General features: G+C 44.6%; 1 protein-coding gene across 4 annotated transcripts in view; it reads left to right on the forward strand.

The window, feature by feature from the left end:
* Positions 1 to 553: 553 nt before the first annotated feature.
* The window catches only part of FHL2 (four and a half LIM domains 2), a 67,648-nt gene continuing 53,517 nt past the window's right edge, over positions 554 to 14,684 (forward strand). For 2 of the 4 annotated variants that reach the window (XM_004764369.3, XM_004764370.3), the window contains exon 1: positions 589 to 683. The gene's annotated coding sequence lies outside the window, so the exon portion shown is untranslated. Of the gene's footprint in view, positions 684 to 14,684 lie in introns of all 4 variants that reach the window. The other 2 variants (XM_004764371.3, XM_004764368.3) reach the window with 2 other exon arrangements.

The following is a 14,684-nucleotide window of genomic DNA, read 5'->3' on the forward strand; positions in this document are numbered from 1 at the left end:
AGCCCCAAAATCCCCGCAATCATGCATGAGTGGGGAGAATGGGGAGAATGGGCACCTCCAAGTCCATTCCACTCCCAGCTTCCCTGATGTCCAGCATGCAGCCAATCCCTTAGAATCTTCCCTGGTATCTTTTTCACCCAAACAAATGCCCTGAAGCCTGGGTAGGTCAGCGTGCTCCTTCCAAGAGGCTGTTTTGAAAATGCACACCACACCACAGAGGCCCTGTGTGGGCCTGGGGGAAGGTTCCTCCCCTTTCTGTGCCTCAGTGCCAGCCTCCTAATCTGAGGGGCTCCCTGCAGTGAAGCCATGGGCAGCCCGCCCAGAGGCTCTGCCACTTGTGTGATCAAGTGAGATCCCTTCCCAGCGCTGTGGTTTTCCCCTTCCCCTGCTGTTTGGGATAGCTGGAATATGTGTGAGGCCTGCGATGTCCTTGAGGCAGGCAGGCCACATGGGGAGCTGGCAGCCCCTACCCATCTGGGGGCCGAGGCTCCTTTAATTTGGATACCTTAAAAGGCTCTCGGGAGCAAGGGGCTGGGTTCTTATCTCCAGAGCTCTGGACAGCACCTTATTTATAGCCCTGCTGACAAGAGGCGGCAGCTGGCCAGCAGCTGCATACACAGAGTGCTTGGCCCTGCACTGCCGCTGTCCTCTTTGGTCCGGCTGGAGGGCAGAAGACAGGACAGGTAAGCTTCCTCCTTTCTCTGGCCAACCTTCCTTCCCTGCATCTGCATGGGCTTCGAGGCCAGCTGTCAGCCTTTGTACCCTGGGAGGGAGCTCTCTGGCACTGTGGACTTGCAGACCCCAAGCACAGACCCAGGTGGCCCAGGCAGGGGGCTCCTGCTGCAGTCAGTTCCTGCCCCATGGCTTCCGGGTGGGGGGTGGGGGGCAGGTGGTGATAGAACCTGCCCTCTGCAATGCTACAACAGGTGCCTCCGGGAATAGGAAGCACCTGGAGAGTACCCTTCGTTCACCTGACCCTCTCTGAGTGCGAATCAGCAATGACACTGAGTTGTGAACCCCAGAAAGCTTTGTTTTTAGGAGGAAAAAAATTATAAAAAGAACATTGGAAGGTGGGAAACCACAGTGCTTGGGAGCTTTTGCTCCCTGACAGAATTTCTGGCTGACCTGGGGGTAAGAAGACAAATTACTGGCGGGTCTGCTTGTGCTGGGAAAGTATGTTTCTACAAGATGACTCGTTCCGGCTCATGGTTCAAAAGGACGGATAGATGTTGTGTGTTTAAAGGAAATGCATTAATAGTTTACTAATTTCTAGAGCAGGATATGAGCAAAGGCACAGGACTGAGTAATTGTAGGGCCAATTGCGTAATACTATTAATTCCGATAGGATGACGTGTTACGATAATAGGTATCATTCATAAGAACGTCCTCTAGACCTACTCTCTGCAAGGCACCATATCAGGTCCAATCTAATAAATATATAAAATAGATCAGTTATGTTTATATAATTCTGAGGTCAAAAGATAGTATCAACACCTGCGTTATTGGCTTGATTGACTGATGTCGTTTTATCACGTACTTGTTCTTATAGGTTTGTTCTTATTCTGTTTGTTTCTTGAGGAATGTTATTTGAATTTTGTTTTATTGCTAGGTTCATAACCTGTGCTATCACCAAATATATTACATTTTGAGCCCCACCCAATCTTACAGGAGTTTTTTAAAATTTTTTTATTTTTTTTTATTTGACACAGAGAGAGATCACAAGCAGGCAGAGAGGCAGGCAGAGGAGAAGAGGGGGCAGGCTCCCTGCTGAGCAGAGAGCCCAATGAGGGGTTTGGTCCCAGGACTCTGAGGTTATGACCCGAGCTGAAGGCAGAGGCTTAACCACTGAGCCCCCCAGGAACCCGGCGTTTTTGTTTTTAATGAAGGAGCCCACTCCTCAACTCACATGATGATGTTTGTCTTGTCTTGTCTAATATTAAGAAAATATTTCAATGTATAACCTCCACGAAGAGTTGCATCATCTCTCCTAAAAAATTCCCTGACTGCTCCTTCAATCTCTATTTTGCACTATTAGAGTTCATCACCCCATTTAGGGCTTCCAGAGCTCTCCATTGGTTCCAGATCCCTGAGGCTAGACCATGTCATAGTTCTCTCTGTAATCTCATAACTCTTAACACACTATCTACTGGTATCTAAAATATTTCATATTTAAAATAGGTGGCCATGAAACTGAGTTTAAATTGTCCTCTCCCAGAGCACAGGGTGGCTCAGTCAGTTAGGTGTCTGCCTCCAGCTCAGGTCATGATCCCAGGGGTCCTGGGATTAAGCCCCATGTCAGGCTCTCTGCTCAGTGCGGAGCCTGCTTCTCCTTCTCCTTCTCCCCCTGCTTGTGCTCTCTCTCTCTTTCTCTGACAGATAAATAAAATCTTTAAATCAATCAATCAATCAATCAATCATCCTCTCCCCACTGTCAACAAAACCAAAATTCAACTGAGTAAATAGGGAAGATATGACTGATTCTAGTCAAGGATTCATGAATTGGGCAGCATTTCGTCCAGCAGCAGAAAGGAGCTCTGAGGTGCTGTGCAAAATGGAAAACTTTCATAGAGAGAACGGGACAAGAACAAGGAAGTTACACCAGACAAAAAAGTGGACTGGTTATTGCAAGGTCACTTTCCTTGAGAGAATGGCAGGAGTCTCTCAGGCAGATGACCTAACGCTGATCAGGTGATTCCTAGCTGACTGGTTCAAAATTCCATTTCTGGAAAAGACCAGAATTATAATGAAGTCAGGTCTGTATGCTGACACAGAGTTTAGTGTAAGTGACTCCATTTGGGCCCTGTTGTCTTGTTTTTAACACCATTCAAGAAGGTTGAAATTATATTCATAATGTTTATATTTTCTTTTATTTTTTCTTACTGTACAAGTACATGCTCACCATAGAAAATACAGACCAACAGAGAGAAGAAAATGCAAAATTATGTGTAGTCTTACTACATTTATTGTTTAACCATTTCTTGATTCTAAGAGGTCCTTGATTTTAAGACAAACCATTAATTTAATACTCACTTTACAAGGGTGGGCAAAAAATTCTCATTATATTGCCCAGATTGCTGTGTTTTAAGATGAATCCAAAAGCAAATTACATGGGGAACTACAAATTATAATTAAGAAAGAAATATATATATATATATATATATATATATATAATCAGTTTATTTGGTAATAATCTACTTCTTATTCAAATGTTAATTCTTTGAAAATTAGTTATCTTTATATGACATTGTAACTTCTTTCATTTAGCCAGAATACTAAAAGACCCATAATAGTTGGGAATAACACTGATGGGATGTTAAAAAACATAAACTGAGATTTAGATAAGCAATTTTTATCAGAATATAACTAGTTTTAAAGTACAATCTGCTAACTTCTACACTATTAATGGGATCTGTTGCATAGCAAAAATTACATAACCATTTTGTGCCTTGACCTACATGACCCCCACAAACTTATTTTACTGATTTTTTTCATTATCACTGATTCATCAGCCTTTTATCATTTAGTCTCCAATACACCAAAACAAGGATGAAAAATAAAAAGGAACTAACATAAGTCCTGAACAATTTGATATTTGACAGCTGTATTTCATAAATATCATTAATTATCTTAAGTGTAAGCTTGCAAAAATCAATTTTAACTCTGAGTACATGTTTGTAATTCCGGACTTTGTTGAATTTAAAAGATAAATTTTAAACAGAGAGAAGAGGAATAACAATTCATTCTAACAGAAGAGTTTGGTTACAGTTAAAAAGTAATACTGAAAAGTTACACTGAAGTGAAACCATACCAAGCCAACGACTCATAAAATATACTCCATGTGCTTTACCAAGAAGGCATGTATAACTAGATTTTAAGGAGAAAGTGCAAGAATTTCATTTTGGTTTTTAGGAAATGAGCCTTCTTTCCTTGCCCGGGACCGTCTAATCAGCATGAATGAGTAGGGGTATCTGAGGAGGGAGGTGAGGGGGGCGGTAATCTATTTTAACCTTAAGCAAAAGGCACCAGAGTGCTTTCGGCCTGGGCTCCGTTATGGCTGATAAATCTAGGCAAATTTCAAAATGTTAGTTCATGGTTTAGCATGAACACAAAAAAGGAAAATCCGTGATGTTGATTATTCTATTTCTCTCTAATTCATATCCCTTGTAGTAAGACAAACTGGCTAATAGGAAGGCACGAAGGGGTATATGACAACATATGTGTCTAATTAAAATGAGAAACAGTAAAACTGCTCGAGTACAGGGTGGTTAAAAAATTGTGATACAGCCATTGTTTGAAATACGTATAATCATTGGAAATAAAGGTTGCAAAGAATTTTTAATTTTTAAACACAAAGCTATATTTATAATATAGGATCTTCACTGTGTAATATACATGTATACATATGTATTGAAAAAATACACCAAAATATACAAAGTTGTTGTTTCTGTGGGATAAGATTACTTGTAATTTTATATTTTCCCTACATTTTATAAATATTTTTCAATTTTTTAAAAATTTATTTATTTGACAGAGATCACAAGAAGGCAGAGAGGCAGGCAGAGAGAGAGAGAGGAGGAAGCAGGCTCCCCGCTGAGCAGAGAGCCCGATGTGGGGCTTGATCCCAGGACCCTGGGATCATGACCTGAGCCAAAGGCAGAGGCTTTAACCTACTGAGCCACCCAGGTGCCCCAATATTTTCCCTACATTTAAAATAGTTTGCTAGGGGCGCCTGGGTGGCTCAGTGGGTTAAAGCCTCTGCCTTCGGCTCGGGTCATGATCCCAGGGTCCTGAGATCGAGCCCCGCATCGGGCTCTCTGCTCGGCAGGGAGCCTGCTTCCCTTCCCCTCTCTCTGCCTGCCTCTCTGCCTGCTTGTGATCTCTGTCTGTCAAATAAATAAATAAAATCTTAAAAAAAAATTAAAAAAATAAAATAAAATAGTTTGCTAAATTCCTACACAGAGACTAATCGTGGGCTTTTTTTTTTAATTGCAAAATTCCATGCAAAATAAAGCACTGTAATTTTTGCTGCTGATTATAAAAACTATAAATAAACAACCAGAGGGTAGCTTTATAAAAAACAATAGCTACAATCTATTGAATGAACACTCTCTCTGGGAACTAGTATTAGTTCAAATAATATCCCCAGCCACCCTACAGGCATTATCCCTATTTTCAGGGAAGGAAACTGGCTTAGAACACTGCTACGCAAGGCAAAAAGTTCAACCAAGCTTAAAGGGGTCTGGCTATGGAGACTCTCCAGTTGGCATTAGAATAACAAAAGAGCAGTCATCAGGCCATAGGCAATGGACAGTGTAGTGTGGTCTGAATGGCAGGCACGCACCCTGTGGGAATGGTGGGAGGTGTTCCTATAGGAAAGATATATGGGGGAAAAGTTTGTACTGACAAGTGTATGGAGCCAAAGGAAGTAAGGAATTATGAAAGTAGACACCGATAAGGAGATGAAAATAAATGGGATTCACCCTCAGACTGAAGGGTGTGTCCTATGGTCCCTGATGAGCTAAACATGTGTGTTGGGCAATGAGACGTCACAGTAATGATTTAAGGACAATGCTTCTTTATGTTTTCTTTGAATATTTCTATAAACCCGAATTTTGTAAGAGGAAATGAAGATGTGTCCTGGGGTGCCTGGGTGGCTCAGCAGGTTAAGTGTCTGCCTTCAGCCCAGGTCACCATCTCCTAGTTCTGGGATTGAGCCCCAAATGGGGCTCCCTGCTCAGCAGGGGAGGCTGCTTCTCCCTCTCCTTCTGCCTGCCGCTACACCTGTGCTTGTGACCTCTCACGCTCTCTGTCAAATAAATAAATAAAATCTTTAAGAGAAAATGAGGAAGAGGTATACTGGCTCCCGAAAGTAAAAAAAGAAATACAAACCTCTCTGCCAAGAATCTGAATTGGGACTAATTTCAATTCCAGCCTTAAAACAGAATGAAGCTCTGGGCTAGAGGGGTGCTAGGAGCTGATGTTGGGGGCTTGCTGTGTGTTGGCTTGTTGTGAGTACCACCCATGTGATCCGGGGAGCAGCTGCGGGAGGAGTGCTTCTGGTTTGTGGCTTAGAGGTGAGGACAGCCAGGTGCTGAGAAGTAAAGTGCTCAGAACCAACAGGTGGGGAATCTGGGATCGGAACCCAGGCAGTACAGAGCCAGGACTGACAGGAATCCCACCCGAGATTGCTAGAAAAGTCCCCGCTATAGAGAAAGAAACTCATCTTAAAGATGAGTGAGGGAGGGGAGGCTGGGTGGCTCAGTAGGTTAAGCATCTGCCTTTAGCTCAGGTCATAATCCTGGGGTCCTGGGATCGAGCCCTGCATCGGGGAGCCTGCTTCTCCCTCTGCACCTCTCCCTTCCTACTAGAGCTAGCTCTCTCTCGTGCGCGAAAATCAATAAAATCTTTAAAATAAAATGAGTGAAGGCTTTCCACTTACCCATTATTTTTCTCTTTAAAATTCTTCCTTTATTTCCAGCACCTGCACAAGAACATGGGAAAGGTGTTGATCTCCTTAGTCAGACCCTGAAGGCTAACACGGTGCCTTGCACACAGCAGGTACCTAATAAATATTTGCTGGACTAAATTGCAGTGTTTAATTCAGGAGTAAGAAGTGTTAAGATACATAGGAAGGGAGCCAGAAGTTTTCCTTGTTGGCTAGTACTTTTCCCTTCTGTGATATTGGCTTGGAAACAAGTTTAATAGTACTTTTTCATCCTTGATACACAGCACAAGGGCATAACTCATGATTCAAATAATGCCTCTTTAAATGGGATTTTCATTGGGCAATAAACACTAATATTTGATGATAATATATCCTTAAGGAGTAAATTCTTTGATTTGGAAGTTCTTATTCACCACAGTCTGCGTGGTATGTGGGTGATGAGAGCACGTGTGTGTAAGTGTCTGGTGTGTGTGTTGAGGGAAGGGAAAGAGGTTTGGAGATGCTAAATGAATTCTAGACATGAGGTTCCTTCTTCAGAATCTCATGGTTAATTTATTGGGAAACAACAACAATTCTGCTCACTTTAAATATAATTTGTGAACAAAAAGTGGGTGAGGAGAGGAACCTTCTCCTTACTTTACAATCCTGACTTTATTTGCACTGAATAACAAACCAGTTATTATGCCCTTCCAATCCGTAAATCAACAGAGGTCAACGAGACTCTCCAGTTAGGTCCTGTGAAAAAAAGAGTGATATGCAAGCAATGTCAAGAAAGCCCAGAGATTTTTCAAAGTGCCTGAGACAGACTCCTTTAAGGCACCCCTCTCTCTACTCCTGCAAGTTGAAAATATAAAAATCCAATGAACAGTTTTGCTAATGTGTGTTGCTCAAATTAACCAGGATGGGCCATCCTCCAGGTGAGGGAAGAGATGTTCACAATGTCATGTCTAAAATACGCTCAGATGGAGAACTCAGAGGGCAGCAAGGAGGGCAGACTGAGCATCTTCTCAATAAAAGAGAATTCTCAACAAGCCAGAAGATTTGAAAATTCACAGTGGTGTGTTCAACATCAGTTAAAGAATCGAATTCGGATAGAAGTATTGATAAACCCTTCAGACACCATTATAAACAAGTCGCAGTAGCGAACCTCCAGTCTGGCTGTGAATGAGCTCAGGCAGGATCCTGGCAGCCCGCCCTGAGCTGTTTCTACTTTCGAATGCGGCACTTCACTGTTTCCTGGGAAACGTCTGCAAACCTCCGCCAGCCTCCGGCAGGAGCAGCTCAGGCAGCTCCCGAGGCCAGCATGAGCTCACTTGGACCACGAGCCTCTTTTTAAAATTTATCTTTTTTTGTAACTTAAATTAGGCCATATCCCTTGCCTACCCAAAACCCTCTGGTGGCTTCCCAAATCAAAATAAAATCCTCTTGCTACTTAACCTATAGAGCCTGGCATGAGCCGAGCCCTGAAATCTGACCTCATCTCCTGCCTTCCTTGCCCCCATGGAGGATGCTCCAGTTACCCTGCCTTTCCACAACTGTGCCAAGCAGCTGCCCCACCCCAGGGCTTTTGCACTTGCTGATGCCACCAATGGATCAGGTGCTCCTCCCAGAAAATCACACACCTCCTTCCCACCAATTCCAGTGCCACCCCTGAACAGCCCATCTAAAATTTATACTCTCTAGCTTGTTGCCCTGATTTACTTTTTTTTCTTTTTTTAAAAAAAGTCTTTTTAATGCATTTTTATGTATTTGAGAGAAAGGAGGAGTCGGGGAGGGCCAGAGGTAGAGGGAGGAGCAGACTCCCTGCCGATTGAGGAGCCTGACCCAGGGCTCCATACAGGGCTTGATCCCAGGGCCCTGAGATCATGACCTAAGCCTAAAGTCAGATGCTTAACAGACTGAGCTACCCAGGCGCCCCTGATTTACGTTCATTGCAAAACCCTTATCATCTCACACATATACACACCCACAAAGGGCCATGGATATTGGTGTTTGTCTCTCCCCTAATACCACATGAGCTTCATTGAAAGCAGAGGCTCTGTTTTGTTCACTGAGGTAGCCCCATCATCTGTAACAGTAGGTGGTATACAGTAGGTGCTTCATAAGTGTGTGTTAAAGGATGGAGTCTCCATAGCCCCATTTTATGTATTTCATTTGGATGCTTAGAAACGCTTTCACTGGGGCGCCTGGGTGGCTCAGTGGGTTAGGGCCTCTGCCTTCGGCTCAGGTCATGATCCCAGGGTCCTGGGATCGAGCCCCGCATCGGGCTCTCTGCTCCACGGAGGGCCTGCTTCTTCCTCTCTCTCTGCCTGCCTGACTGCCTATGTGTGATCTCTCTCTCTATCAAATGAATAAATAAAATATTAAAAAAAAAAAAAGAAAAAGAAACGCTTTCACTGTAATTCATGCCATTAGCCATCGTCAAGCGTTCATGGTAGGGGTTAAGTCTAGTTCTCCGGGTCCACAGCTTGTATGTCCTTGCAAAAACTCTCAGTACACCTGCATTTTGTTAAGGGAGGAGGGCAGGTGCTGGGGAGTCAGGCTAACTTTGCTTGGCTTATAACTCTGCCCCTTGCAAGGAACTCAGGCAAGATTGCAACTTCTGAAACCCCGTCTGTAAAATGGGCCCAATAACTTCTTAAAGTACTTGTAAGGATTGAACAAGGCAATAATAATAGTAACAGTAACCATTAATTGAGCACATACCATGTGCGGGAGAGCAGACACTGCATCTGACTTGCTTCATGTTGTCCTGTCTTCACAACAACCACGTGGTGTGGGCAGTTTACAGAGGAGAAAACAAATTGAAATTCAGATGAAAGTTGACGTGTATGTTTCTTCTTGCTGATGTAACAAATTACCCTAAGTTTATTGTCTGAAAGCAATGCAAATTTATGATCTCATGGTTCTGGAGGTTGGGAGTCTGATGTGGGTCTCACTAGGCTAAAATCTGGGTTTCTGCAGGGCTGTGTGCTCCTTCTGGAGATCCGAGGGGAGAAATCTGTTCCTTTACCTCTTCTAGCTTCTGGAGGCCGCCTATATCCACCTGTTCATGGCCCTTCTCTCCACCTTCAAAGCCAACGATGTAACATCTTCAATCTCTCTTTGAGTCTGACTCTCCTGCTTCCTCTTCCCCTTATAAGGACTCTTATGATTACACTGGGCTCACTTGGATAAGCTGGGATAATGTCCCCATCTCAAAACCCTTAACTTAATCATATCTGTGAAATCCCTTCATATATTCTGGACATTAGGGTGTGAACAGGTTCAGGAAGCCGTGATTCCATGTACCAGTTACAAAGCAGCAGACCTGGGATCTGAATCCCAGCTGATTTCTTGACCATCACCCTAATGCAGTACGTAGCAAGGTCTTTAGTATTTATCAAAACTTTTTTCCTTTGCTGTAATGAAGGGAAAATGGGAAGATTGGGGCCCAGATTTGGGTTTTGTATAGGACATGAAACAGGAAGGTTCGCCTCCTGCTGCCCCGCTTCCCTGAGATGTAGGATGCCAAAGACTTCACTCTAGTCATTTTCTCTTAAAAATAATCAGTCTCACCTCGTCCTCAAGCATATTATTGACTTTCAAGAAACCACAGACATTTGATAAAAGTAGGTTGCCAAGTGGAAATGAAAGCCTTGCATGAAGACAGGCTGAACCCAACCCATGGAGATGAGGGGCCCAGGCAGTTCAGGGTAAACCTGGAGCCAGGATGCCCCACAGTCAGAGGGCAGGTGAAGAAGAGCCTATTGACACCCCACAGGTGCTGGGCCAGCCAGGGGGACCGAGTTCAGCATGCTCCAGGGAGGCACACCCCACCCATGACACAGATGACCTAGGACAGGAAGGGAGGTGGCCCAGGTCTCAACAACAAGGACTATGGAAATGTCAGCAAGCAGCAGAGCACCAGGAGGCAAAGAGACAGGGCTGGTGAGACCACGCGTCAGCCACACAAGGAAATCATGGGCAGACCCCCAAGTAGGGCTGGTGGCCTCTGATAGTTTCCACCTCTCAGGGTCTGGAGGTAGCTGGCAAGCAGTTCCATGACCCCGAAAATGAGACAGTTCAGGACACAGCCCTACTCCACTGGGGAGGCAAGGATGCGAGGTGGAAGCCTTCTGTGGGTAAAAGAAGCAGCAGCATTGTAGGAGGAGACTAGATGTTGGGAACTCATGGCAGTTTGGGGAAGATGAGGTAGCCACAGCTCAGCAAGACTCCCAAATCTATGGTTGTTGAACTCACCTCGGGGGGCACAGGGCTGTCCCTAAAATATACCGCATATTCCCTCCTTCCCTTGAGGCCGGCTCAGGGGCTGTGATGGTAGGAAGGGCTCAGGGCCTTCAGGTGGGCAGAACTGAGGAGAATGCCGCAGGTACACTTCCACATGACAGGTCATGACCACCGTGACCTTGAACTTTAGAAGCAGGTACCCATTTGCATTATTCTGACACTTTAAATACACTTAAAGTATACATCACAAGTTAGAAATCAGTGGTGAATAAACACATAGACTCTATGGTTTTGTGACATAATCATCATCATCATCATCATCATCATCATCCATCTTGGGCTGACTGTAGAAATTATGGTCCAAACTGGGCCACCTGAAAGGGAAAGAGAGTTGCTTTTACTGAGCACACCAGGTCAGCAGCTCTAATAGAGATCCAGCCTCTGAACCCCAGGCTTCAGTTACATGCACCGAGGTCCCTGTGGGAGCTGCCTTAGCTGGAAACATAACCCTGTAGAGGGATTATTCAATGTGGAGAAGCTTCCTGAAACCTCAGACATTTTTATTCCTTTCACCGGGAAGATAAGAAACTCCAAAGTGGGATTTCTTATAAGGTACTAGGATGTAGCCTAGATACAGGCCACTGAGTTAAAGTCATATGTGTTTTTTCTTTTCTTATTTTTTTAAAGAGAGAGACACAGCGAGAGAGGGCACACAAGCAGTGAGAGTGAGAGAGGGAGAAGCAGGCTCCCTGCTGAGCAGGGACTCCCCACACCGGTGGAGATCAGATCCCAAGACCCTGGATCTTGACCTGAGCCGAAGGCAGATGCTTAATGACTGAGCCACCCAGGCACCCCAGTCACAGGTGCTTCTTTCCTCCAGAGATGATGAGCATTTGAGAGCCCCAGACCCGACCTTGGAGCTTGATTTCCCTTTGTGACATTTTCCTAAAATGGGTGCCTGTCTTCTCTGTTGTCACTCCCCAAGTTCATATGAGAACCGTGAGTTCACAAGAAATTCTCCCTTGCTTGAGTGTGCGCTAAATGCAAGTTGTCTAAATGAGGGTCCATTTCATAATTTCATAGTGAGCCATGATACCTTTGTAATGGATTGAGACCTGCATATTCCTAACAATGACATAATGTTGACGAGACTTAAAAAGAAAGAAAAAAGCAAAAGAGAAAGAATCATCTCACATCATGAGGATAAGAATTATTTCATGGCACACTTTGTCATTTGTGGTTAGGACTTACAAATGCACTTCCTAGTGTGGGTTGCTATCAAAGCCTTAGAGAGTCACTGCTGTAAACCATATTTGCAGAATTTCCTTTCTCTTAAACCCTCGCAGTGCCCAGGGTACCTCCCTTCCTCCTACCAGCCTCTCAGACGCCCTTCTTTCTCTGCAGATCGCTACATAATCTCTTATGCTAGAACCAATGAAATGGTTACCTACCAGATCAGTTGTACTAATACTGTGAGTCCTTGTGAAATAAAAGAAAAATGAGGGGCTCCTGGGTGGCTCAGTAGGTTAAGCATCTGAATCTTGATTTCGGCTCAGGTCATGATCTCAGGGTCATGAGATTGAGCCCTGCACTGGGCTCCACGACCCCCCACATCTGTGTCTAAGTGAGGAAGTGCAGATTGTTCGTGTAGTGTGGTCAAATCCACCTCCCTTCCCTACCACAGAATATGTAAGACAAATCACAGCCTGAGGACCTGGCCCCTTCTGCCTTGTTTCAGGGTCTCTGCAGCAGGCCCTGGGCTTCCAGCCTAGTCCTGTAATTTGGCGGAAGAGCTGGGGGGTGGGTGAGTGGTTAGCCCCACATCAAAGGCTGCTTTTCATGACTGCTGCCTAAAGAAAGGGGGAAGAGGATGCAGAGAAGAAGGAAACCACTCTAGGCAGGATGTCTGGAAGGAGAGATAAAGCAGATTGCGAAGGTATTTTAATAGATGTGCTATTTCCATTCTCTGCCATATGTTTTTCATTCTGTTTTTGGTTACTTTTGACTTGAATTATGGGACTCTGTCTCTTGGTTAAGGTAATCTAGATGCAGTTGCTTTCATACATCAATGTGAATACTGACTTTTTGGGGCGAGACTGAGGATGATGTTAAGTGGCCAAGACAGAAAACATGTTGCCTTGAAATGTTTTCTGTTCCCTCTTCCTTACGGGAGTGGAGAATGTCTGTTTCCAAGAGTCCAGAACACCATGCATCTGTTATAAAAAGGCAGCGCGAAGCATAAAATGGTGTGGCCATTTTACTGCCCAGGAGGGAGCAGACGGAGGGACAGGACGTCAGATAACCAGTCTTCCTGCTACAGAATAGGGTGGATTCATCTGAGCTCCGCAGCAAGGATTTCCTCTTTGTACCACAATCTCTATTCCTCTAACCCACAGATAATTATACTGGAAAAAAGCTATTGTGAGAGGTTATGAAAATTGCTCTGGAAATCTCCAAATGGCATCTAAATAACTGAAAGTTAGGCTACCATTTCCAATCACTCAGAAGCTGACCCTGGCCTTTCGCTGGAGCTGTGTTGCTCCGTTGGCCCTTCTCAACATCTGGGTACCACTGGCTACCTCCATGCTGTGGTAGAATACAGAAGAATCCTTCCCCAGGCAGAGATCAGAGAGAGAAGGGGGGGGGCAGTCCCGGGCTTGGGTCTGGCCCAGGGCAAAACCTCACCTTCTCCCCAACTTGTGTCAGCCTACAGCAGGACTCCGTGGGCTTCCCAGGTCATCCAAGCAGCAGGAAAAGTCAAGAAGAAAGAGAAAAAGATCAGTGACCCAACACTCTCGACTGAAACCTTTATTCTGGTTTCCTAGTTGTCTGGGAAGCATGGCGTCTATTGAGTGAGAAAAATCAGAATGAAGAAGAGTCCTTTTGCAATGGTTTTGGTATTTGGCCCTGGTGACAGATCTAGACAATTGTTTTCTCAACCCATCAATCAGTCCATCAAGCAAAGAGGACACAAACAGCAACCTAAAGATGTCATTTGGTATCAATATCACACTGCAATCTGTATTTCACTTCATTGAGATTTCTTTCATCTGGGCCGTTAGGTTGTCAAAGATAAGTCAATCTGTCAGAACAAAAAAATAATCATCGGAAAAACTTATTTTACTAGTCCTGATGTTTTTAAGTGGCTTGTGGTTCAGTTTCTAGATTCATGTCTAGTCTAGAGTTACAATCCTATAATAAAAAAAGAAGTAAATCAAACCATGAGGAAACTATAAATTTAAAAAAAAAATCGTGCTTGTCCTTGTATGTGATCCATTGTTCCCATATCAGTTTTACTCTCTTGGTAGCTTTATGTTATTTAGGAGCACCTGTGCTGCATCTGCACTGGGCCCCAGCAATCCCCGAGCACGTGGCCATACATACCATTCATCTCTACACCCCTCTGGCCAACAACCTGGGGAAAGCCAGGAATTAGCTATAGTTCAGAGGACTCCGTGTTATTCTTGCCAGCGACATGGAGGTCTGAAAAAGCTCAAGGAAGGAAGCAAGCAAGTCATACACATGAGCATACCAACGCGACTTTAAGCCGAGACAGCCATTTCTTGCTATCGCCCCTCCTTTTCTATCCTGCTGGGCCTGGCTCACTGCTGGGCTGACCTGGAGCTAGGGACATTGCTCTCATGCTGGGAGGAACAGCACTGTTGTTCCGCAGTGGGACAGGTCTTCCGGCTAGCACGCACTCAGCAATAGGGCTCTAGGAGAAGCAGCAAGCCGATGGTAACAAGAAGATGGAGTACCTAACTCTGGTCCAAATATAAAAATAGTGTGGTGAGGAAACAGACATGTATTTTCCATTAAATCAAAGAAACGAATCTGGAAAATTAGATCTTAGCACGTTTAAGTCCTTGTGGCAGGGACTCTGGTTTATGAGGACAGCACAGAGCTGAGCCTTCTGCACGGTAGAGATGCATCATATCCAGAGTGCCTGGGTGGCTCAGTTGGTTAAGCTCAGGTCATGATCCGAGGGTCCTGGGTTCAAGTCCCACGT

The sequence above is a fragment of the Mustela putorius genome, unplaced genomic scaffold, assembly GCF_011764305.1.
Source record: "Mustela putorius furo isolate JIRA1106 unplaced genomic scaffold, ASM1176430v1.1 tig00000224_pilon_pilon_pilon, whole genome shotgun sequence".
NCBI lineage: Eukaryota > Metazoa > Chordata > Mammalia > Carnivora > Mustelidae > Mustela > Mustela putorius.